Source organism: Lepisosteus oculatus, chromosome 10, assembly GCF_040954835.1.
Source record: "Lepisosteus oculatus isolate fLepOcu1 chromosome 10, fLepOcu1.hap2, whole genome shotgun sequence".
Taxonomy (NCBI): domain Eukaryota; kingdom Metazoa; phylum Chordata; class Actinopteri; order Semionotiformes; family Lepisosteidae; genus Lepisosteus; species Lepisosteus oculatus.
Window position 1 is genome coordinate 42,352,674 of NC_090705.1, and position 26,934 is coordinate 42,379,607.

A 26,934-nucleotide genomic window follows, 5' to 3' on the forward strand; every position below is an offset into this window, starting at 1 on the left:
TAAGGTAACAGGAGGAAAAAGTTTAAATATTTCAGGCACTACAACTGTATAAATGCTGGTTAGAATCTGTGGCCAGGGTGTTATACATTTTGAAAAATAAAAAGCATCTGAGGTCCATTAAGCATTATGTGGCCAGTGGGAGCTGCCAAGTACAAGGGATCATATTTAATGTTCAAGCTCCTGGAGTCCTTTTGTTGGTATGAAATCTGCTGTGTCAGTGAGATTTATGGTCATTATTGCTATTCCTGCTAATTGTATTATCTACTGTACATTAACTGGCAGAGGACATTTAATGTAGACAATTGCAGAGCGTTACTGGCAGGAAGCAAGAAATGAAGGCGATAAATATAAGGAGTGAAAAAATAAGATTGAAAAAGACTGTTCCCAATGAAAAAGACTTACGGTAGGTATCTACAGTATGCTGGCCTGTCACTCATTTCTTCTTTTGACAATATGGAGGTCATTTATATCAGTGGACGTCATATGGAGTATAACATCCCCTTGTATGATTTATATATATACTTATACGGACGTATATACTGTAAAGTATAAGTTATAATGAAAGGTCAGGAGGAATGTTAAATCCTAATCTAACCGACAGCCACTCTCCTGCATATATATGTACATGCATCTCGCCTTCTGGACTTCCCTTTGCAGATCTCTCTTGCACACACCCAACAACTCCTGCAGCAGCACCCTGGCTCATTCCTCGTGAAGCAAGTGACGGTTCAGTCAGCCTCTTCCTTACGGTCAGGCTATGCGAGTTCTGCCAAACCACCTATTTTGACAATTTACCTTCTAAAAATATCAGTCAGGCCCTGCACCCACAGGGGGTGTATATACCCCAGGTTAAGAACCACAGGTTTAATACTTTTGTCTCTCCATCGCATTCATTAGAGAAAGACTAACCTACTGAAATCAACAGCACAACGGTAAGGCCTCATTTAGAGCTCTGTGCAGAGATGCACAGGATTGCAAAAACATTCAGCTCAGAGAAGAGCGACAAGCTACATCCCTGGCCTCAGATGGAACATCCTACTCTGAGAGACCCCAAAAACCAGGGGTTCTTAATCTCTTTAGTCTCAAAAAGAGAAGGCTATGAGAGGATCTGCTAGAGGTATTCTATATTCGCAAAACCACGGACAAAGTCAACCTAGGTGCTTTATGCAAAATTGTCACAGAGCTCTCTCTTTGCTGTGTGGTCATCTGTGCTCAGTTCATAGCAGAAGCCGCCCTCAGACAGTCAACAATGAAAATGGATACTTTGAAAAGGGTCCTTGTTCATTTACAAGGCAGCAGGAACAAACAACAACACCTTTACCAGACTAACAACAAAGGAACCAGAGCAAATTCCTCCCTGAGTCCTGTAAGATAAATAACACAGCAGCACTCAAGCCTCGGTCTTTTATTCAGGTAGCTCCACCCCTCTGTAACCTCCCAGTTATCTTAAAGGCACCCTGCTCCTATACAGACATTTTACAATATATGTCACATTATACAAAAACACAAACTTTGTTCCCAACAAAAAAGTTTTTTTGTATTTCCTTAAAAATAAGACTTTTGCACAAATATTGTACTGCATGTCTTTGATAATGGTTTATCAGTGGTGTTTTTAAAAGGGTGGAGAGTACAGCTCCCCTCCAGCCCACAGGAGGGCACCGTGGAAACAGTCCTACAACTACACCAGGTTTTAAGCTCTGGCCTGACCCAGTGTGTGGTTTTGACTCTGAAACCAAGTGAGTGAAAAACGCAAGAGCAGTCACAGCCAACAAACAACCAAACATCCATGCTATTAAGTCCCGTTTTCTTCATCCACTCCCCCTGTCCTGCTGCCACGAGGGACACCATGAATATAAAAGGTAAGAACTGAGTTCCAACCTCAGCACCTGGCTTTGATTAAGGGGTGGAAGGGGATTCCAAAAACCACAGGGGTCAGGAATATAGTCTTCCATTGCCAAGAGCAAGTCAATGGTGAGTTACTTGAGAATTAATTGGAATTTGCACTCTAAATAATGAAGTATTGGAAGAAATGTCCCTAAAATGCTTGATTTACTCCATTAATCATAGCAAAAAGTTTCTACTTGCTGCACAGCAAAAAGATTTGAGTACCTGTGGGGCACCGGCATTAATTTTTGTAATAGATTTTGATATATCCCAACATGAAAGCCTTCTCCCTTAAAGATTTTGAGGAAGTAGTTTCAGCGTTAGCAGTACTTGCATTAGCCGTTAGCCTAATTATTTTCCAAGGCCGAAAATCATCACATAAAAGGAAGGATAATATTTATTGATGGAGTCTGGGGTTTCCACACTGTCTGGGATTAAGGTAATTGTCAGCTCAAACACTGGATGGAAGGAGAGAAGAGGGGCGTGTATTTTCTGAGTTTTCAGAGATTAAATGGGACAGGTATCTTCAGACAGAAATTTTCTTTTTGTTCCTTTTGTGTACTAGCTGCTTTGCAATCTAGTGTTTAATTTGCACCAGCTCCATCACTAAGCCAACACTGGGAGGTGCCTCCTCTGGGCGGATTCACAGCAGCAACTTTGTCTTTAGATTTTTTCCTGTTGATGGGATTTCCCTCTATACTTATAAATATGCCGGCATCCCACGAAAGTATCTGACATGAACCTGATGTCTACCACTGGTTTTCTCTAGAGCCCAGCAAATCACATGCTGGTTGTTTTGCTAAACCACTTGAATTCAAACTAGGTTTTAGGAAGAATATTGGAGCGATGCACTATTGTGACACCAGAACAGGCCAATGGTGCCCAGCAAATCAGTTTGTTTTAATAAGGTTTTGGGCTACTTAATCATGTTGTTGTGTGTCATTTGAAAATGTTTTATTGGGGCAGTTAGTAGTTAATTATTTGGATGCTGGGTTCAGGAGGCTAGTAATTTAAGATTATTTTAAAGTCAGGTGCTAATACGCATTTCCTTTAAAGGAGTTAACCTGTTTTTAATGAAAAAATAATCTTATCCCATACGACAGAAACAAAACCACGCTGGGCTGCAGTATAATTTACATCAAAATAATGTGCAAGCATCAAAAGCAATTCATTTCACTATATGTTACAATTCTCTGTTTTCATTATCACAAAATGTTCACACCAATTCATTTTCAAAAGACAGAAAGATATTCCTTTGCTGTATGGGAGTCTACAATTATATATGACTATTTGTAGCATGAAAAAGGTGTTAAGGTCCTATTACGCTAGAACAACCGTTGTTCATTCTTCATTTGTCTAAATGTAAAATTGACCATCTGAAAAGACTGTCCAATTCCAAGAAATGACTAATTACAATTAAACAGTTAAAACAAAGTTTAAATTACGGGAGGAGGTGAGAAGTAACCCCTTCAATTTCAGCATCAGGTTGAAGGAAAATAGATTTTCCTGGTGTCTTGTTTAAATATGGGCAACACTTAAGTTCTATGTAAAGGTGAAAATAAAGTCTTGCTATTAATCCCCTGAAATCTCATTTTCGCCTGCTGATCTTGGCACCTCCTACACTGTTTGCCAGGAGTTTTTAATTACTGTGAAGATTACAGATTTTTGTTTAATTTCCAAAAGCAGCAGCTGCCTGTGTACGCCGGCCCCATCCCCGTCACTGATCAGTTGTGAGCGATACCGCGGCTGCCTGTCAGGGAGTCTGATTTTTCAAGTTGCAAGCTTTCCCTCCTGCCAAACGCCAGTCATCCACCCGGTCCTGTCACGACATCTACCCCCAGAACAATGCCAGGAGATGACAGCACCTGCATATATTTGCTGCACATCGGCACAGGGCTGGTGGGATGATTTCCATTCAAACCAGCCTTCAATACAAATTAGCTGGGTGGTGTGCTGACAGGCTTTGAGGTGTCTACACAAGGTTTTCTTCAATTAAGGAATCAGAAATGGGTAGTGATACAACTGCACAAAACTCACAATGTTGTTGTCTTGCATTCCTTTGAATGCAAATATACTGTTAATAGTTTTGTGTAAGTGGGTGGTTCCATATGATAAAGTTTGTGGTTTTGACTGTTTTGATCAAGATTTAAATATAGCTGTATCCACGAAAATATTTGCATGAGCTTCTAGCAGGGTAGTGCTCAACAAGGTCTTGTATTTTGCATGTTGCATATTTTTCCAAGAGCTAAAAATTCTATAATCATATGTTCTAAGGGTTGTGAAGCATGAAGAATCTAACATGTTCACGTGTCTGTATGTACTGAGTAAAATTTCTGCACCTGTTGCACTGCTTGTCTGTGTGCTGGAGTTAAGATCTTCTCATCTAAATTATTTATCTTTCAGCCCATGCATACTGTATGTTTTGGGTAGTTAAATACTAATTAACCTTGCTGTTGTTTGCACAAAGAATACAAATGCAGTATGTGATGCTTGTGGAAGAGAGAAAAGACATTTTTACCTGCCTAAATATGTATACACTGAGAATGCATGGAAGTAAAAACGTTGCTTTCAGGATTTCCATGTATTACAAGGGAGATATATTTATTTTTTAAACATCCTAAAATGGACATTTTGGTTAGTAGAACAAAGCTGATCATTTAAAACTACTCAAGCTGTAGGATCCTAAATTGTTCACATACTGTACAGTGGTTACAAAAATACTGTGGGTTATTTTTAAGTCAAGTATACTGTATACAGTATTACTTTTTTTTTAAATGTTAAGAGGCAACTCCCAGAAAAAGATTTACCGAACAGTAGATACTTGTCCACATTTGTTATGGCTAATTGTATGAGCTACCACTTAAGCCTGGACATGTTCCAGTTTTTGTAAATCTGTCCTGTTTTTAATCCTGACCCAAACTTCCAAGAGTCTGCACGCCCATATTGAAAACTGAACTCGGAGAAAATGCGGGTTTCCGGGATTGAAGTCGGGCTCACAACAAAAGAATCTATTGTCTGGTGTTTGTGTGTGGTATATAGCTGTAGCAAAGAATTCCCACCCCTGTAGTGTGTTATGAATTGCCCTCGCTACAGCTAAAGTCAATTTTCCTTCTCTCACCACAAAGAATCCTGCATTTTGCTTAGCCAGCCATTTCCTTCCAGAGCTCAGCCCTGTGTTTCTCTTGGCAACCCTTGCTGAAAGCTGCATTTCCCCCTCACAGCACACTAAAATGTGAAGAGCATGTGTTAAATTTTCTCTGCCATGAGACAGAAAAAAGGTGACAAATCACTTAGAATAGATCTGGCTTTTGGTTGAAATAATCCCATTGAAGTATCGGTTTTATTTCCAGTCCTTGGCATCAGACCAGGGATACTATTCAAACAAATGAGCTTAAAAACAAAAAGGAGATTTACCGTTTTCTTTACACTGCTTAGGGTTTGAAAATAATATCTTGCACAATTAAGGAGAAATGTCTCAATATGTGTCATTGAAGGCATTAAAAGTTGTCCAAGCTTCTTTTCATAATACGCCCAAGTCCTAAAATTCATATATTGGTCTTGTTTATCTTAGTGATTGGACACCTACCTCATAGGCTACTATGCAAAGCTTGTAAACTGTTGTAGATTAACCAAGTACATATTCAATTACTGTATCCTGCTAACTCATGTCTATTAACATGTACCAACTAATAAGGAAAAACATGTATCATTCACATCGTAACGGACATTTTATTTCAATGGAGATCAGTGGTTTGATTGTAATGTGTACAGTGTATTGCTGTAGCCCCGTCTGATTTCATGTGGACTTCACTAATGTAAAGTGAGTATTTCAGCTTATACCAGATAGCATGCTAGGTAGGCAGAGAATGTAGTACAAAGTTATGTACCTGTCAAGATGAATTCTAAATATTAACTATCATTTAAAATGAGGTCTCAAGTAAAAACCAGTGCGCGTGTGAACCATTGAAGAGCTTAGCTTGTGTCCTGATGCTAAAACGATCAACTTAAATGACTGGTTAGTTATATTATGCAACCTGTAGTTTTGTGTGGATGCAACACCTTTGAACTATTAACCTATTAACTACTTACCTAAACAGGAAATACACAGTTCTCTGGGATCTCATGGTCTAATTGAGCATAATACATCAAATTGTTTTTAGAACAATCCAAGTTAACAGACTAATGTTCTAAGAGCTAAAAGGTGTAAAATTTTCTTCAGCTGTTTATATAACTTTTTCTGTGGGATAAACAAAAAATGTTAAAGATCTCCAGGTGGGTATATATTATACTAGAGGCTTGAAATCACTTACTCTAACAATCGTTTATGGTCATTTCACAACTCTCTCCTTTTGGCATGTTGTCTGCAGACTAAACTTCATTCACAGCATGAGATAAATTCTCTCTCCGGTATAGTGACTGACCCTTACAAACATCACACATTTCATCTCTGTGTGGTGAGATTGTTTAAGAATAAACAACACTGCTTTATGCACAATGAAATGATCAATTTGGTCGTGTTTTTCTTCTTCGCTGTAAGATTACCGCTAATCTTTATATTATTTTGCAAAATACTAAACAAAATGTAAGTCAACCACAAAAGTCTTTCCTAAGATTCACCCTGTCTTCGAATAGCATAACATTTGTTGTTACGCATTGTTAAAGCTTCGCGTTTTCAGAAAGATCTGTTCCCAGGAGGCCATTACACTCCTGTTTGCCTCCATGAAGAGGTGATTAGACTTTATTTTCAATATTCTCACAACTAAAGAGTTATCTCGTAAATGTCCTTTTGGGTGCTCCTCACATTGGTCTCCTAGCGAACTCCAAAGAGGAATAAAAGTGAAAAGTGAAAACCTGTCTAAAATTGGTTGGCTCATCAGAGAGAATAAAAATGAGCACCGAACGGCGTTATATTAGGTATTCCTGCGGAGCTCTGAAATTAGCACGTGGAACACCAGTGGAAAAAGAAAAATACCCTTTGTAATGACAACACTAGCCCTGTATCTTGTTTTGTGTCAGTTAAATTTGGCATTCTATATTATAGTACTTTTATGATGTTAATACTGTATTTGGTGTAAGAAGTGACACCATTCAAATACTGTATGTGACGAATATCCAACATAAGTGGATATTCCATTAAAAAGAGCATATAATGGGGCATAAAATAGGTTTTCCAGACATCTGCCTTTTGCTTACTGTTCCATCAATAAGCTTTTTCTTGTTGTCTCTCATTTATATTTACTGTGAAACAATATAATTTTACAGAGCTGTTAGATAAAAGGGACACAACTATAAGAAGAATCGGGTGGAACTAAAACACGATGCAGGCAGCTCGATCACCATTTTTAATGTGAGAGGGTTACACAACACATTATTATCAGAATAAAGTCGTTTGTACATAATGTGTTACCGCCGTGGCTAATCTTTTTCCAAAGGTGGACTACTGCAGATGTTTTCAGAAAAATCATTTTTACCAGTTTTTCAATATTGGTTGGGAGAACAGATGTATGTCATGTGAATACAGTGCTCCAATATACATTATGTAATCGCAGAACTATAATTAAAAATTGCTTCTCGATTGTTATATCCCCTCCACATAGATACAGTGCCTACAAACCCACTGTTCATCACAAGACAATGGATGTTAGCTTTATATTCCCTGGCCGTAACACATTGGTGCATATTTTCTTTTACTTCAGAGAGCCACTGCAATTTCCAAGGTCAGTGTGCTGACCCCAGAAGGCTTTTCTGAAATCAAATCCAGTCAAAAACAGACACAGAACCAGGAGGTAGGAAGGGAGTGGGAGGCGGAGAGAAATAGACTGGGGGAAAGAGAAAGGAAAAAAAGGCTCAGAAAAGCAAAATTATGGATCACTTTCCTGCACTGTAAGAAACAGAGATGAATCATTATGTAAAACAGACTAGTGCTCGAGTTTGTTTCCTTCACTTATACATCTTAATTAGGCAAGTCTCTAAATAGTCATTGAATAGTCCTGAAAATGAACTTCTGCAGGCTCTTAAATCCCACAGGGCTCCAGCTGAGACCTTGGCCGCTGTTTCTCACGGACTCAAAAAATTAAAACTTTGATCCTGTCCAGTACCTTCAGTTTTAGAAGATGTTGCTTCCCCCCCCGTTTGGTTTCTAAGACATAGAAAAGTCATTAGAAACATCTACCACGCTACTTCAACAGTGGATTTAAAGGACGATCGGTTTGTGCACTCAGGAAGCGACTGAGAGAAATCAGCCAGCTGACAGAGCATACTGTATCGCACCGATCCTATCAAGTGAAAGATCTGACGTCGGACAGTCGCATGTCTGCTGCCAGCTCAGTCCTCGCCTTCGCCCTCTCTCTACAGGCCTATAATGTGATGATTGGGATTCCCAGCGAGACAGTGATTCTGTCAGCACCCCGGCAGACCTGGGGCCTCTGCGCATCTCCCCCCCGGGTGCAGAGCAGGCAGAGCAAACGGAAACGGTGACCGTGCTCGACGAGGGGCAGTGTGCCTCCGCTGACGAGCTCAGGGCGCGGACTGCGGTTTCCTTTCTCTGTGCAAGGAAAGGTGCCGTCGTAGTAGTTATTTCTCTTTAGTCAGAATGGAAGCATTGCTCTTTAATTCTTCAGGAATGTGCCTCGGGGATAGCAAGTGTGCGGCACACTGTACAGTTTATATCTTTCGTCTGCACCCTCAACAAACTTTACCGCAGGACAAGGAGTACCACCGTCCCCAGAAAACAGAGCCTAATGCCAAGCCGGTTACATGGCTAACGAAGAAAGAGGCAGGAGAAGTGTGTGTGTGTGGATCACACCAACCACCATGTGGTCAGAAGTACACCTTCATGTGTTACAAGTACAAAGAGGAGCACAGATGCAGTGACTGAACTGAAGATGCTCATCAACGAAGGTGTCCTGTATTCACAGGCAGAAAACCACACAAAAACAATACAGGAGCTACTTAGCTTTATGCTAATAATTAATATCCATAACCTTGAATACTCAAATGCAAAGTTTGTATAGTAGTTAAATAAATACAGCAGCTAAACAAATCAAGTCTTTAGAATATCTATGCTTATCGGAGTATTTACTATCCATAATTAAGTACATACAGGCCCTTTAACAACAGAAATCATTGCCATGGTCCATACTGAAACATTTCCTGACCTTTATGGCCGAGAACCATTTATTCAGACATGATTCAAGGCCATTAAAAGCATCAGATGTTGAGAACTTTGCATTTCATTAGTGCGATACTTATTTGCCATATATTTTTTTGTATTCATCACGTCAGTGCAGTGTACGGGAGTGTTATTGTGAAACACAAATGAAAGCCAAACTAACACAATGATCATTGCAGCCCTGCATTTAGGATGTACCTCCCACTAAGTGAGTGGTCACTGCTTAATGTACTGTAGTTAGTGTGTCTAGACTACACAGACCACAGACATCCAGAGCCTTACAAATACAAACTAGAAGCTCAGTTTGGGGGGAGGAAGAAATATTTAATAATTTCTTTACTATTACTGCTTAAAATTACCTGCAAAGAGATTCCTAACACAGGAAGAAAAAAAATGTAGAAATTGAAATGGAAATTTATTTGGTTGGGATATGAAGCTTATACGGAGAATAGAGAGATACATATATATTCTGTATACCAGTGACGCAGAGTGTCAGAATCGCCCGATCCATTAGCTCCAGTGTGTCACGTTTGCCAGCAGAGAGCTGGCCGCTGGCGTGTGCATTCCCACGGCAACGCGTTCCGGCTGCCGTGGCTACATGAGGTCAGGGAACAATAACAAGAAAAGACAGACGACGCGGAGAGGAATCCAGAGCGATCTCGCTAGGCCCAGAACCCTAGAGTACGAGCACAAACACCTTGAGAACCTCACCTCCACCGTGAGCCCTTCAACATAGTGATGACGTTTCATTTTTACCTCAACACGTCTTTTCTTCATGACAGTTTTACACTTCGGAGAGGGCGTTCTGTTCTCGGCGGGCGAACATGAACGTCTCCGGCAGCTGTTGTGTCCACAACCACCCTTCAGAAAGTAGCAGGCCGGCAACTCGAAACCGGTGAACTACTGGCGGACGAGAAATTTGTGCAAAAGACTACCTTTCATTCGCAACTCCTTTTGTGTTTTGTCATTTTTGTGGTGTTGCGGAAAAAGATCGCCAGCCGTAAAGGCCGGCAGAAGCCTCTCTACTGGGATTTTCTAAGAAGTGAGAACCGACAAGCTACAAGTAGCCAAATGAGCACGACAGGCATAACAGGCTCCTGCTGTTCTTCTATCTGAACTATGCCAGATAAACTGTTCAGCTCCTCAAGACCTCTGTGCGCCAGTACTGTGCAATGCGTCTGGTTTATAATCCTGAGAATGTTGTGAGATGGTGCTGGCCGAGACAACATGGCAGTGCTCGTGTGAACCACATTGCCCAGAAGCTGTGGGGGACAGTCATCCATCGTATAAACTACACAAATTGTGTTTATATGTTATGCCATTTTTTTCTGTTCCAAATCACTAAATTAAACTTAAATAAGGACTACTCAGAGAGGAACATTCATCTGTATTTTTCTCTGTGTTATGAAAACATGAAGCTTGTAAATTGTTCAGCGTACGATGATTAGATAACAGTAGTGTTTAAGAACTTTTTTAGCAGTCACATTAGGAAATCTGAAATATTATTTCTGCCTCAGCTATCTATCCTCTGGCATATATCAGCTTTAAATATAAAAGATCATCATTTGTTGCACCAAAGCTACACAGCATCCACTTCATTTTTGTTTAAAAATAAGTCGAATATTTCAGAGCAGTCTGCATGACACAGAAGATGTTTAGAGCACATAAATTTCTTGATTAAGGGCAATTAAACACAAAACACCTTCTTTGTGAGTGTTATTTGAGCTTATGCACTGAGAAATAATGTTTTAGTACACCAATGATGAAGCATGATATTGACCTGAAGTATGGCCTTTTCTTACAACAGCCATTCATTACAAGAGCAGTGGCTGAGCCCGAGTGCATCAGACTGGCATTCACGACAGTCAAGCAGGACTTCTGGGAAGCAGCTGGCTGCTGGCCAGGGTGCGAGGATAAAAAAAACTTGCCGGGAGTGGGAACGTCATCGAGGTGGTCAGGGGTGGGTTAACAAGAAGACTCTGGAGGAAGCAGGACTTGTTCCACTCGCAGGCTATGAGACAGATCTCAATAATATCTCGGCTGTCGGACGTGAAGCTTCATATGAAACCTCAGTGCAGACATTTCCCCCCAAATTATGAATTTTTAACAGCTGAATTTAGGTTGAGCAACTTCATGAACTGCAAGCAAAGCAGAAGGTGGTGTAACTGAACTTTAATAAGCAGGTTGTTAGGGAGTAAGTGCCAAGTGTTTGAGAAGTAAATTAAAAATTGAAGTCAAAATGCAGGGCTAAACGGGATCCAAGTACAAATTTTTGCTGATAAAGATGTTTTCTTCCAAGAAAAGCAGCCATCCAAACTGTCTTTCTTGTTCCAGCGATGCCTCCCCCTGTGCTGTTTTTGTTCGGATCAAATTAAAGGAAATTCGAGACAGGAAATAGCCAGGCTGCTGAAACCACACCCATGCGACTCACTTCGTCTGAAGCCTCCCAACCCTCCAGCTTTCAATCTGCGGTCTGGGAGCTCAGTCCACATCTGGACCAGTTTGCTGATCGGCTTCAGCTTCTCCTGGATGCAGTTTACTGAATCGTGCAGCATCACAGCCACACTCCTCGACAGCAGGAGCCGCCAGCAGGAGCAGGCTTCTGTACAGCAGTGGCCCACATTTCTGGGGTTCGAAACGCACAGCCAGTCCCACCACACGTGGGTAGATGTCTCAACACACAATGCAAAACGATATTCCTGTTAGGAGTCTTGTCTTGTCACCATCACTATAGCCTCTCTGGCCTGTTCTGATTCCTTTATTAGAAGAGCTGCTGCAGACTTTTCGCAGAGAGATGCTCTTATAAAAACTATTTTACACAAAGAGTGTTTTTCAAGGGTCATTATTATAATAAACAGACCGTAAATCGCAAATAGGTATCACCCTGAAAACTCAGTTCACTTGAATCTCATTGCTAAAGAGTTTAAATTTCAAATAGAAATTTGGTAGTCTGTCATTTAAATACCATTTTCATGTTGAAAATAAACCTATTCATCTTTAGGAAGATTTCACAGACCCCTATAACCACTACATAAAATACAACTAATTGTTTCAAATAGTAAATTAACAACTGACTAATTTTAATTGGTGACACAATGTAAAAAGATGTGGAGATTCAGGGCTTTGTGGTAAAATGCCTGTTTCATTCAAGCTTTCCAAACCCTTTCACAACATCCATAACATAATATTTGCTCAATATTAAACATTCTTATTTGTATATTTGCGTTACCAATAATTTTTCTGGAGCACAATGAGCTCACATCTCACTAATTTGCAATCAAGACATTTCTTTAAGCCATTGCTTAACCAAATGCCTGGATTGAGTACTGATGTAGCTTGTATTTCTATGCATATGTTTTTTTGTATTATACGCAGATAATATGTGTGCAAAGGATCATACCGTCTATAAGGAGCTTTTCAAAAGGTAGCAGGTGGCAAAGACAGTACTGAAAATCCAAGCTAAGGAGGATTATGAAGGTACATTAATAATAACTGAATTTACATTTTTGTTAACTCTAGATATGAGAGTGAAAAATCAAACTTGAAAGGTTTCACAAACTCTGGGTTCGGAGCTTGACACAGGATTTGTAGGCATAATGCAGAAACGTACATTAATTTAGAAAAGCAATGAAAGACCTAAAAGATACACATAAATTGGGCTGTGCAGATAGCTAGCTCTTGAAAATGACAGAGGCATTCATGAGAAAACAAAATGCAATTGACTAATACGACTAATTGTTTCTTCCACAAATATCCTTCATTTTAAGCAGCCAGTGTCAGATTGTACCTAATTGAAAGTACAAAGAGGACTGTCAAATATATGTACAAAAGGGATCAGTCCAAGGCGATGGGTGTTAATTCATAAAGTGAAATTACTGGACATGTGCGACAGTGTCAGAGGAGGGTGAAATCTTGGTTGGTGACAGAGGCTGTAGGAGGAAGGAAGAAACAAAAAAGAAAGAAAAAAAGAGTTTTAGTCATGAAGCTAAATGCACTAACGGCAGAGCTGCACCGCCTGTGAATTAAAAGAGCCAGAAGAATAAAATTCCCGACACACAATAAGTGATCACAGGATTAGGCAGATGCTGGAGACCAGTTTCCAAGGAGAACAGAACATCAACATTTGCCTAATCCTCTAGTAATGGAGGTTATCGATGCTACAGCCAGAAAATAACCCCCCTCACCATCACCTCAGAAAACCAATTTGCATAACATTAGGTTTCCACAATATGTATTATATACTTATTGGTTTAGCCTCTCACTAGGACTCGTGTGCTTTAGTATTTCACACAGAATGAAACACCAAAACATCAATGTAGTTGTTGGTTTTTGTCTTTTATAAGATTGTAATTCTATGTCAGGATGCTTCAATGAAACCCCTTCTGCTAAACTGATATGGTTTTAATACAGAGTGCCTGTTTAGTTGCATATATGTGTTTGGATGAAACACTGATTGCTTCTTTTCATTAAAAACTAATTTAACAAAACATTTTAACTTTCTTCTGAAAAATAACAAAATGTTTTTATACAGTATAATACTGTGCTTTCATCCTTTTCCTCCAATAGATTTTGTTTGAATAAAATACATAAATGAAATCACTGTTTTCACTGGACATTGTTTGGTTCAGTACATTTTTAAAGCAAGATTGTCTAAATTTAAAGCTATTTGTAAGGTTCAGGTTTAGTAAACAGAATTAATTTAATTGATAGTCATTGAAGTCACTGCTATTCTGTTGCTATTTTTAGATAGTTATAATTATCAAATGAACTATTAAATATTTTATTTTATTTAATAATTATTTTTAGTTTGATTTTACAAGCAATTTCAGCCTAACGATTAATGAAAGACTGAATGTACAACGTTGTCTAAAAGAATAAAATGAAAAAAAAGATGACCTACCATTTTTAGTGTTTGCCAATACATGCTTTACTTTGTTCTAGAATTTCTTGTTACAAAACACCAAAAATAGTAAACTATGAAAAAAACAAAATGTAAATGTGTTTATAGAATAGTGTTGCATGAATAAATACTGTCCAAATGTAAAATCGGGCTTTGAGAAGCGGATTATCAAAAGCACTTTTACTGACTTTTTTACTGCTCCATTTTTCACAAATGTCTGAACAATAAGGACCATCTTGCTTTTATTGTTGATATCTTTTCAGTCGAAAAGGGGGCATAAAAATGCATTAATTTTATTACCTGGATATCTCTATAAATATAAAATATTGTAATTATACTATCAGATGGAAACATTCTATGTAGCCTTATATTATATGTAACATAATAATATATAATTAACGTATACACAGATGGAAGCTGTTGTTGTTAAAGTCATTATGTCTATTTTGTCATATATGTACAGATAACTTTCTGGTTGGTGTTCTCACAAATAAAAGGGCGCTAAGACAATCTATTTTGTTATATAATGTGAATCACACCGTTTAGAAAATAAGATTATGGGGTTAATATTGGTTCTTAATCACTGTATCTAGAGCAACACTTTTCTGTTTTTTAAAATCAGCGTCCTACTACCCTAGTTCAAACACCACACTGTGCACAGTTGGGGGGCATCAAAGAACTCAGGTCCACAGAATTTGAAAAGAAAAGCTGCATCTTCTGTGCATTTTGGTTCACAAATATCACGGAGACAAGAAACAGAACTCTTCTCTCCAGAATTCCTGAAAGGAAGACGGGTCTGAATTGTGCTTTTATTTCTGAAAACACAACCAGAGGACATCCACAATTTCTCTTCTTAAGGACTCGAACAAAAGAAGATTTTAGGCAACAAAGGAAATGGGCTCAGATTAAAAAATGTGCTCGGGTTACTGCTTTCTTCTAAGACAGCCGATAAAAACTTCTGTAAATGGGTATGGTGAAGGATGACATGGGATATTCATGTACACAAAAACAGCTAAAAACCCGAGACCCCATCAGAGGGCTTTCACTTTCATCACCTACGTTTTATCAACAGTGACCCGTTTCTGATATTGACAGCCAGAACTGCCTCATGCAACTTTGGACCAATGTTGAACCCGAGCCAACTGAGAGTATTGATGAACATTGCAATCCTGAAACTGGTGCATGCAGGTACAAAACAATTTTTTATTGACATATGTATTTATATGGGCCCTAATCAGATATTTAAAAAATTGCTAACAATAGCCTTTTGGATAGTATACAGTAAAAACTATGCATGCATTATTGAAAAGTAATTTAAAAATAAAGAACACTAATATTTCATGTGCAACTTCACAAAAGCTTGTCTCTCTCGTTTTTTAATATGGCTCTATAATGCTTAGCTGCCTGGACTACAGATCATTATTTGTAGTGCAAAGAAATGCAGTTGCATTTTATATTTGCAGTGTTTCGCTGTAGAATAGAAATACTATTTCAAAATGGATTTAAATTTTTTTCAGTGCTGGGGTTACCAACAACAGTACTTCTTATATGAAATAATATATAGGGAAATATATTCTTAAAGCATTAAAATAGTAGCATCAACAAATTTACAATAGTATAGAACACAGAAAAGTTGAGCACCAATGATTAAATCATTATGCAATAATTAATATTAAGCATTAATTCACTATTGTTTTGTTGTATTACAGCTGTTTCTGATCTATCGAGTTAGATTTGGAAAAAAAGAGATGGGCAGTAGGACAGTTTCCTTTGACATTATTCATTCTCCATCTAAAGTTCTATTTATATTGTATAGTGTTTTTACACAAGTATGAAATACACAAGTGAGCTTTAGTCATTTAGGCCCTACTTGCAGAAAACTGGAGTTAAAATGTAATTGCTGCGATTTACTAAATCTTGTGAGCTATGAGTAATTTGAAGATTGTAGATAGAATTCGCTTTGAAACAACAGTGAAGGAATTATCAATTTTGTCATAGATATGTTTCAAAATTGTTTTTATCTTAAATTAATCCAACTGAAGATCATTCGATAATTATAATGCCTTCAAACTGTTAATTAAAACCTAATAATTAAAAGCCTAAACCTCAAACTTATACATAAATGTTTTCCATGTTAATGTCATTAAACCTGAAGAGAAATTCAAATTGTAACAAAATAATATAATGTTGATGCCTAAGTAATTTAAAACATTAGAGGGTGCAGTTTATTCTGAAAGCAACTGTATATTATTTGAGTTAATCTAATTTATCTTTTTGTAGGTTTAGTATTTTTAATGGAAGTGTGGTTTAAAATGTTTAGGGCTAAATTATTAGAAGAGGCTCATGTTAGGTGTTAATCTTAAACCAAGAATAACATAAAGTACATGCAACATTTATCATTGGAGTCATTGCTAAAAATTGAAAATACATCTTTACAATGTAATTCTACATTATTTTCTTACTGAAATTGTTTTTTTTCTGATATCTTTCAGTTTATGCAATGAGCAGAAATAACTATTTTTCTGTATTCTGCATTTACTGTGTAAATACTGTTGATATATGTGTTAAATAGTTTGGGAAAATACCATATAGTAAAATCAAAGATTTTTCCTTAAAAGGCATCCATAACACATGAAAAGTATGCATTTAATGAACATCTGCTTCTTTACTATATTGATTTAAAATGGTTCTGTACTCTCACATTGTAAAATAGAATGACTAATTCTTAAAGTGCATGTTTTAAGAATGAATTACAGTATAATATACAATACATAGACAATAAATAACTGAAAGAGACAATAACATAACTGAAAATAACTCAATAACAGGATAATGCATAGGTTCTTGGTATATCATTTCTTTAGCTTCAGAATGTTGTACAAACTTGAATGGGGCAATGTAGATAAAGCATTTTTTTATTTATAAATGAAGCTAATTTGTCAATTTTATTCATTGGCTTTTTAGACAGCACTGTCTGGGTTTTCTAGTCCACAGTATCCCTTCCCTCAGGTTGTGTCTTTGGGTGTGGCAGATTCATTTCATACTATACATTCGGTATGTTGCACTCTGAATCTCCGTGAGCTGAACCTCAAAAGACGTGTATTCTGTATAGCAGAACGCTATATAATTTCACTTTTTAAAATAATAGCCTGCAATGTATCCATCGATATAAACCTGCTAACTCTAGGGATTGTAAGAATGTTTTTGTAGCTATTTTCTGGTTTTATTGTCTGAATCCTTACAGAACAGAGAAATATACATGCATATTTATTATTGTATGTTCATGCAATGTTAGTTATAATGCACACAATATTCGGAACCCACTTTCATGTGTAAGTTATTAAAATGCACCTTTCATGCACAGTGTGGTTTCAGCCGTGTCTGACTCTTCGTGTGTGCTCTCAGTTTCTCTTATTCACGGAGGCATGAGAGTGACAGGACTGGTGCAGTTCAGGTTCACCACTGGAAAGCAACAGGATCCATTTTACCACTGGAGTCACGCTCTGCGCACGTGTCCACAAAATGACCGCTGGTTCAAGACAGGGCAGTCCCTGTCTCCGGGCTCCTTGCCCGACTCCAGTTTGACTGTCCTTTGATGTCACAGCGTTGTAAATCCTTTGCCCCATCTTTGATGTGGACCGACACCTCAAAACCTCATTTAAAACAGCCAAGCTCGTTTCACTTGTAATCTCTGCTGTAGCTGCATCCAGGCTCCCCGAAATCGAAGGTTCAAGCGTCATGAGTTAAAACAACACAACACGTCCCTCCTTCCCACTGCTCTGTTCTGAGCATGCCTGTGGTTCGCTGCCATGATTGTCATCTCTTCACTATATTTGTGCCATGTCATTAAGATCTAGAATTGGGTTTTGCAGTGGGTGGGACGATGTCGTCAATGAGATGGAGTCAACTTAGGAAACGTAGCTTTTAACGTTTCCCCTTTCTGGGGGAGTCTTGTTCTTGACCTGGTTGTATTTATACCAGCAGAGAACCCGGCTGGTCACAGTTTCTCTTTACATGTTGTGCTGAAATTGTGAAAGCGAAGGCAGGAGGCTGCTGCAGAGAAAAGTCACATCCTTTTGCTACTAACTGAAAGGGCATTTCTAAGAGCTGACATTTTTGCCAATAGTTTTATGTCATGACAGAGTGCTAATAATCACACTCATGGTTTTTCCATTGTGAAAAGGGCATCTGACACAGAAAGTGTAGCAGTGGTGGTGCTATCTCTTTTACTGGAACCATGTGGTAGATGGAAAACCTGAGCAGTGCTGCTTCAGCGCATGAGGCATCACTAAGATTCAGAGGGTGTCTATACTATTGCACCCCATTACGTTACAATACATTACACAACAACGGAATCGGTGTGAATTGCACTTTCTGAGAGTGAGAGATGTGCAACCTTTAAAAAGCAATAATAACTCTACCAGTTTCACAGATCCTTACATATTTCTGTGTATCCAATCACAGACCTTTTAGCAACGTGAAACCTCACCATTATGGCCATTACCAGGTATTACAAAGACAAGAGAAACACGGATCAAGATCCCTAGTTATGTTAATTTCTTTCATAGCACATCCGACCGCATTGACTTTGTTGCTTTCAACACGGTGTCAAAATGCACAGCCGCTCCTGCACCAAACATTCGAAGCAGTTACCACTGCAAATCTGCAACGCTGTGTGTGACGACACTGCTCAAAGTTAGGAACAACCCTTCAGAAATGTTTTATAAGATGTAACTGTGGCTGGATTAACTTGCATACTGTATACAGGTGCATTAGCTCAACACCTTATTGTTCTACATTGTTACAGTGGAACAAATAACATTTGAGCCAATGTCCTCACACACTTTTGCATGTTTACTGTCTTTGAGTACAGTAATCATATGTGCTGTTTGTTATCGTAATCTCCGATCCTCTTTTCAATTCTATATGAACACCTGAAACATTCTCAAAATCTCAGCAGTCTGGAAAAGATGCTTTCGCCGACGGAACGGGGGACCTTTGATATTGTGATGCAGTGAAAGAGGCAGATCAACATTCAAGCAGCAGAGGTTTCACATTTTCAGCAAAAAGACAGAGCAGCTGACATGTATGATTCCAATACAAAATGCCAAAAAGAACTTGATAAAAGAAATGGATGGAAATTTAGTAATACTAGTGAATGGCATTTTGAATAACTGGAATGGGAAACATACAATACTCTAGGTTGAATACATAAAATGGTTACTGCACAAGGATTTTAGTTTTTTTTAAATGACATGATTTTCCTTTTATTTTCCACCATGTGATGTCCTTGAACCAACCTTATTCATGCACACATACAGGTAGACCGGCAGATACTATATATATGTGCTCTGTTTCATGCCCGCTGCTCTCCCGATGTCCTCAGCCTCACAGCCACTCTTTGTACTCACCTCACATTGCATTGACAGGCTGATGAATCAATTTAATCACCCTAATTTTTAGATGAAACACTAATCCCAGCAGGCTCTCCAGAATCTCTCTCCTCAATGAGAAATCGTGTCCGTGTGCCGTTTATCTCGGCTCTCAGGGCCCTCGGTGAGTCAACACATGCAGACGGACTGCATTTGGAGGAGCGTAATTTAATCCCAGGGTGGCGTGCGGAATGAAAGCAGATTACAGTCAGAATTACCAGCAACAGACATTATAATGTTATTGATTAAAAACAGCAGGAGCTCGCCGGGCTGCATATTGTATACTGCCTTCACCTACCTGCATGTGCTCAAAGGTAGAGATTAAAGAGCTTTGGTGACAGTGGCAAAAGTGATTTGATGGATTGGCCTTTAAACCTGGGTTTAAATGTGATTTGTGTTCTGTTGTAATTAGTTTATGGGCACTGAATGACCTGCTTCATACAACATTGGTCAGAAAATCGTAATATAAACAAGCTGTCTTTAATAGACGTCTGAAAAACAAATATTGGACGGTTGTGCTCTTTCCTTAATAGGATTTTTTTAACGGACGCGTTTGGATCGTTTGTACATTAAAAGTTGTGAATGCCAGATGATGCTTGTTGTTTGATTTAGGCTTTAAAGTTATGGCTGAGGATGGATTTATTCTGAAACTCCCCCGTAATCAGGAGAAGAGGATACACTTTGTTTTTGTCCCTTTTGAAAAACTAGATGGTTTGAATATACTGAATCACAATCATACTCAGTATTTTCCATATTTTTAAAAAACAACTAGGTGGTGTGGCAGTTATAAATAATAAATAATAAAAGAAAAATTAAAAATTAAAAAAAAAAAACTAACTTTGTCATGCCCACGGCATTTATACTTATTTAGGATGCTATTTTTTCTATTTATCTAGGCCATCACAATCCTAGTTTTTCACATTAATTAATTAGATCCTGTTCATCTGTATCCCCTACGTCCTCCAATACTGGTGAGAAAATTAAGTACCACAGACATCTGTGCTCTAGTCTCGCAAAGGGAAGCTTTAGATACAGGAAAAACAAATTAAAAAAAATTAAGTTCTGTTTTTGAATACCCTTGTCTTCAAAGCTGAGAGTTTAAAGTTTATCTTTGAGGCCCTGTTGTTGGAACATGAACCATGGGTTGCAAAATTAGCTTTTGCAAAAGTTCCTGTGGCAAAACACCCATACCTGGAAATTAACCTTGACAACTCAATGCACTCTATCTAAAGCCCATGTACACAGCATATATATACTGTTTAGAGCATCCATCAATCCATTTTCTAACTGCTTCGTCTAATTCAGAGTTCATGAAGTTCATGAAGGTGCTGGTAGTTATTTTTTGACCGAGCAGGCGCTTCAGGTCACTCCAGTCGCAGGTTCGCTGGAATCTATCCTGTAAAGCAACAGGATACAGACAAACAGGTATTGGATCTTATCTTATGTACTGTATCACCTATTGTGGCTGTGGATCCGCAATGCACTCTGAAACAGGTGGTTTTCAGATGACCCAACATGGGAGGAAAACCGCACACTGTAGAAGTGGCAAAACAAATGCTAAAAGATTTAGTTAGAAATAAAGTGTGGAGAAACTCCTTGAGGGTGCTTCCTGAAAAGCAGTACTGGAGCCTATCCCAGCAAGCAACGGACGCAAGGCAGGAAACATCCTGGATGTTAAGTCAGTTCATCACAGGGCACACAAAATACGCACGCACCCACACACACACAATACACCAAGGGCTCCAGCATGCACTGCAAGGCCGCACCACTTTAACTATATATTCTAACAGAGATGCAGCCACAGTGCTGCATCTCTGTTAGAATATATAGTTAAAAAATAAACATTAAATCAAGGGATGATGGGCAAAAATCATACAATGCACTAGTAAGATCTGATGTTCAAACGCTCTGCATATGATATCCTTCCTTTATCACAAAACCAATTGTTCCTGGCAAGGGGTCACAACAATCTGGGATATAGCCTGCATGCACAGGACACATGCTTTTGGATTATTTTTAAAACAAAGAAGCAACATTTTACTAGTTCTTCTTTGCTCAAAAGCAGCAATCAAGCCAAAAGTGATGGGCTTCATCTTCCTGAATCAGACAGTGTAAAAATTAGGACATTTATAAATAGTCACTTAGGCCTGTGATTCAACCTTATGAAAAATGCAATTAGTTGAAGCTCTGGAGACCACCTTCAGGCACTGAAAAAGGCTACCTGCTTCACTTCAGTGCTGGTACAATTTATTATTTGACAAGATGCAGCTGAGAAAAGCAGATGAGCTTTGTTTTATTGGTTTTCTGGCCTTTTCCCACAAGCAGTGTTGACTTTAGACAGCCTTGCTTCTGCAGCAGAGAAAGGAGGGGGAAGGGGAGGGGTGTGGGGGTGGAGGGGGCTCTCAGCCGGACCCCCAGGAGGTCAGATTGCACAAGCTCCCTTTGAGGTCGGCAAGATAACAGTGGGGAGCTGTCCCCAGACTGGGGCACAAATGGCCCAAATGTCACGAGCCCTCTACACAACCTGCTTTCCACTGGCCTGAATTTAACTGAAGGAAAGAAAATAAACACACAGCAATGTGTCGCAGAGCATAAAGTGTAGTTCTTGGCAAGAGGCAGGCAAACCAGGGAGAAATCCACAAGCCGAATTTGATTGTTATATGAAATATGGTTTTGAAGCTGTGTCTTTCTTATTGCCACGGGTCTAAATGAATGTGTTACAGCAGCTGTGGGAGAAATTAGACTACCTTCAGTACACAAAACATTAGGAAAGAAAATCCCTGGCTGAAAATCCCTCCATCTTCCATTGCTAGTAAACCAATTAACTGTTTGCCGAAGTTTCTTTTTAATTAGTGGTGTAATTGGATTCCCCCCTGCTGGGCTGCCCGGCTGCAGACAGAGAGAGATAAAAAGCTACAAGAAGGACGAGCGCATTTCACTTCAGTCTTAAAAATGGGAAACTGAAAAAACGACCAATTAAAATGTTTTTCGATCTGTTTTTTTTTTGTGCCTTGTGCTTGTGTTTAAAGAAGTTTGAATAATTAAAATAAATTAATACTTTTCAGTATGAACCTTCTCGTTTGGTAACTGGAGACTATTTTAATACCCTTTATAACTCTACTTGATGACTCTGAAAGGGCTAATTGTCACTGAACATTTGGCAGGTTTTATGCAAACATTGGGCCTAGCTGCCCAGTCTGCGCCTCACAGGAGGTTATATATGAGCAGTCTTCAAAAACAGGCACTTCATGCCACACTTACATACACAAACACCCAAATCATTCTAAAGTAACTTAATTAAAACAGAATCCCTCGGCACTTCTTGGATTATACTTTTAAAAAGATATCATTTTGTAAAGATCTAACAGGAACCTAGTGTTAGTACTGGGCTTGGTTTGAGTTTTAGGGGAATGCATTCATTAACATACACGTCCAAGAGTCTAGCAAACTATCATTCTAGGTGATGGTTTGCATTTCCACTGAGGTGAAAACAACATCTAAAGTGTGCACATTGCATGCCTGATTAAACATACAGCTGAAAGTACCAGAAAAAACTGGTGAATTAAAGAGAGCAAGAACATCATAATGAAAATAATAAAATATTTTAATGCGCTTGATTGTCACTTGGTCCTACAGAGAGAGGATAAGAAGGAGACTTTCCCAAGTATTTCGAACTCGTTTGTCTTGTCTGGGTTTGTCTGATGCACAGCACCTCCACAGACAATCAATCGCTAGTATCTACCCACCACTTCCAGCAGATCTGGACAGACTGGGCAGGTCACGCTGTTTGCCTGAGAACCCAGGATTCCCCTGCACTACCAGTTCAGGCTGCTTCCTGGCTGGCACTGCGGGCTCGAGCCGCCCGACTGCGTCTTGCTCAGCGCAAGCAGTCACAGCAGCTGTGGCACAGCAGGCTGGGGATGCAGACTGTTCTCAACCCAGTGGACTTCGGACAGGCTCCAGGCGACTTACCGATAACACAACTGAGAATTGATCTTTCGCAAGGAGCTTTTATCAAAATCCATCTGAACCTCAACTTATATCTTACTGTTAGCTACAGTACATGGATGTCTATTACTGTTGCTGCTCCATCAAATAATTCCAACAAGTTAGTAAAGAAAGGCTCACCTTTCCTAAAGCCATGCTGAATCTCACCTAGAACTATCTTTCTGTCTGGACGATCCTCTTCTTTAGCTGCAATTATCATTTCCAAGACCTTACATATAATAAGAGTAAGATCTATTGGCCTGTAATCGCTTGGTTCAGGTCTATCTCCCTCCATCTGCGATTTTTAGACACGCCGTTGTTTTTAAAGAGAATGCTAAATCTTTATTTGCTGTAATGCTCATTCCCTGTTGCGTTTTGATTGACTGAGATATTTGGTTTGCTATTGATGTATGTTTACCTACACATGAAGCCCAACTTCTAAGTCCCATTTTCTTACGCAGTCAATGTAGTGATGAAATACTCCTAATATCGCCTTTGTTTAATATTTGCATTAAGATCAGCAATTATCCAAAACAATAAAACCATTTTTGTGATGTGCAAATAAGTCACAAAACTGTAGGAAGGAGAAATTAAATTAGACCATTTCACCGACAGTGAGAACCACACAGATTTGTGTCTGGCCATGATCAGCCATGCCTTGAATTTCTAAAGACAACAGTCTCTTGAAAGCATGTGGCGTCTGTATCATGAGCCACACTACACAAATGCTTAAGAAAGGGTAATGCAAAGATAGAAATATTCCTCATGGATGTCAGCTCATAATGTGATGTAGTCAGTTTTCTGAATAAATCATCATTTTCTCAAAGTACCATCTTTTTATATCGGGCACTATACAGCACGATTTATTATTAGTTAAGAGCACTAGGCACTAATAAAACTTTCGAATTCTCTGCACACCACATTATTTATGGTTTCATCACAGGGGTGATATAGGATTTCTACACCCTGACAGGCATTTAATTGTTTATATGTGTTATTAAAATGTTTATTTGCAATTGACAAATTTTAATAAACTAAGTTAAAATTATACTTCATCTTTCATATTAAAAGAACCCACATTACTTTACAGCAGCACCCCAGTCAATGGAAGAAATCTGACTGACCAGTCAGACTGCACACCATATCACAGATAACAAACACAGGGAAAGAGTGCGAATGTAAGACACGTACTACATCAAAGGAGTAGTTAAATTAATACAATTTCAATTATATGCATGATATTCTTATTGCAATTTGAAATACATAAAAGCTTTTCTGCATACATTCATTTCTTAGATGAGTATAAAATGTTTGCTGAACTCATTGAGAGGGGCCCACTGTTCAAATAATGCCAGGATTATGTTATTACATAACTAGAATTCACTTCTGTTTTAACTTTCACCTTTGCAGTCATGTGGAACTTTAATTCTTCGCTATACGCAAACATCCATAAAGGAGAAATAAACTACGATAAAATATTGAATAAAGGTCAGACTCACTGATTATCTCCTTTGTTGCAGTGGTGCAGTATATTTACATCATCATCTCCAACACAAACAGTATTCATCTAAAAACACCCCCAAATCCTTTGGGTGTGCATTTTAGCATGTTCGTTTTAGGATATAAAAAATAAAGTAAGTGATTATCCAGCAATGAAGAAAAATGCTTCAAAGTTTAAAGGAAAATGTGAATTTCAGCATTGAATTAAGAAACTTATTTGCATCCAATGTAAGAGGCTTTTCATGGTGATTAAAATTCTAACTAGCTGAGAAACAAAACTCCTTAAAATGAACTATAATACATCTGCATGTGAAACTGTTCTTTTCCTGACTTCATAGATACTAGATAATGAAATAATAAACATCTGTCTGTTTTCCCCCCAGTTAATTTTAAACAGTTAGTTATTTTTGTGTTTTTTTTTTCATTTCCAAAGATTTCATCTTCAGACCTTGAACTCTTTTCATGTTGGCCACCAAACCATGTCTAATGGCTCCTGCTGAGACAAGCGTTACGTTCCCAAAGCCCTGTACATCAAGAGGATTGCTTGTTAATAAAGGCATAGAAAACGGCCTTAAAATACTGGAGAGTAGCCACTGAACACACCATTACATCCACCACAGATGCCATGTGTATAAATGTTGCTCTCAGACAGGGAAGATTGCTCCCTGTTTGTTGTTCTAGAACCATGTTTTGAACTTATTTTTTAAAATGTTTTCGTTGGTATGTCTCCAAAGCAATCTTTGGTCCTGCATCCAGTCCAAGAGAGCACATTTCTGCAGGCCGGCCAGTGTAGGCATGATTCCACGTTCTGGTATTGGACTTGCAGAAAACAGACTACACTAACGCATCCAGCAGCCTTGAAGAGGTGAGGATTCTTTTCTGTCTCATGCAGCATTAATCAGGGTTTAAAATCTCTATATTGTGACATGACACATGTTTGGCATTTCAATTCTAATTTGAGATGCTTTGTGAGACCATAAAACACAGGTAGGTAAGAATATACTGCTGATATTTGGATGGTCATGTTCCTCATTTCTTTTTCATGGATCATTAAAGGAGGTCTTTCAGATTTTGCAAAATGCATTTTATTTGCCAGCTTTTGTGTAATAAATACGTGTATATCTGTGCTGAAAGTGCCATTAGACTCATTCTGATCTCCTAAGTTTTGTACTTTTCCTGACAAAAAAAATTAATGTTAGCTAATTAAGATTAGGTTTAACTTGATTATATTCTGGACAAGACGTTAAACTTGAGTGATTCTGTTTTAATCTTCCAGTTGCAAAATCTAAAATAAAGAGTGAGAATTTGTTATATGCTAGTTACCAGTGTAGACTTTCTTCAGTTATTGAGCATTGAATTAATATATATTCAAATGTATATACACAAAAAGGTGTCTCTCATGTGTTAGAAATGTTATGCTTCCTGCAGCTTTAAGTTAATTGCAAAAAAAAAGCTGCATGGGTGTGGATAGTTAAACCAACAGGAAAGTGATTTTGAGTAGGTTGTATGCAGGTGTATGCATGCAATTAAATTAACTCATTATTCTGATGGATTGTAGCTGATGCATTTTTATCTCCAATACTCCTGCCTCCTGAGTTAATTACCTGTTAACAGTGTCTCATAACTGGCATAATCAGACTGCAATGCACACAATCCACTGAGCTGAGAAAGGTCTGTTAATAGTGTCCTATTATTAGAATACTGAGTCTCTAAAAAGGAGGACACCCTTGCTTTTAAACTTGAAACTCTTGCAATTGAAAACTCAACAGTAGGGGAAAAATGTATTCCCAGGCTTTTTAAATTCAGTTTTGTAATATTACAATGTAACTGTTAAAAAAATCACAATATCCCTAAATTCTGCTACTATAGAGGGTGAGTTGTCTTTTGTTGCATTTCAACTTTCAAGACACAGAAGAATTTCAAAAAGAGTTGTGGCAACCATACACAGGATTAAGGAGAACCAGGTGTTCAACCGCCATATTTTAAAAGACAATAGCTGCCTAAGCAGTCTAATAGCTAACTAGGCAGATCAGTTTTTTTTTAAAAGCGACCAAATCCCA

The 26,934-nt window shown here is 38.4% G+C and overlaps 1 long non-coding RNA gene across 3 annotated transcripts in view; it reads left to right on the forward strand.

The window, feature by feature from the left end:
• Nucleotides 1-1,742: 1,742 nt before the first annotated feature.
• The window catches only part of LOC107078554 (uncharacterized), a 36,437-nt gene continuing 11,245 nt past the window's right edge, over nucleotides 1,743-26,934 (forward strand). The window contains exons 1-3 of one of the 3 annotated variants that reach the window (XR_011190830.1): nucleotides 1,743-1,859; nucleotides 15,028-15,143; nucleotides 25,609-25,739. This is a non-coding gene — a long non-coding RNA (uncharacterized lncRNA). Of the gene's footprint in view, nucleotides 1,860-14,466; nucleotides 15,144-25,608; nucleotides 25,740-26,934 lie in introns of those variants that run through there. The other 2 variants (XR_011190829.1, XR_011190827.1) reach the window with 2 other exon arrangements.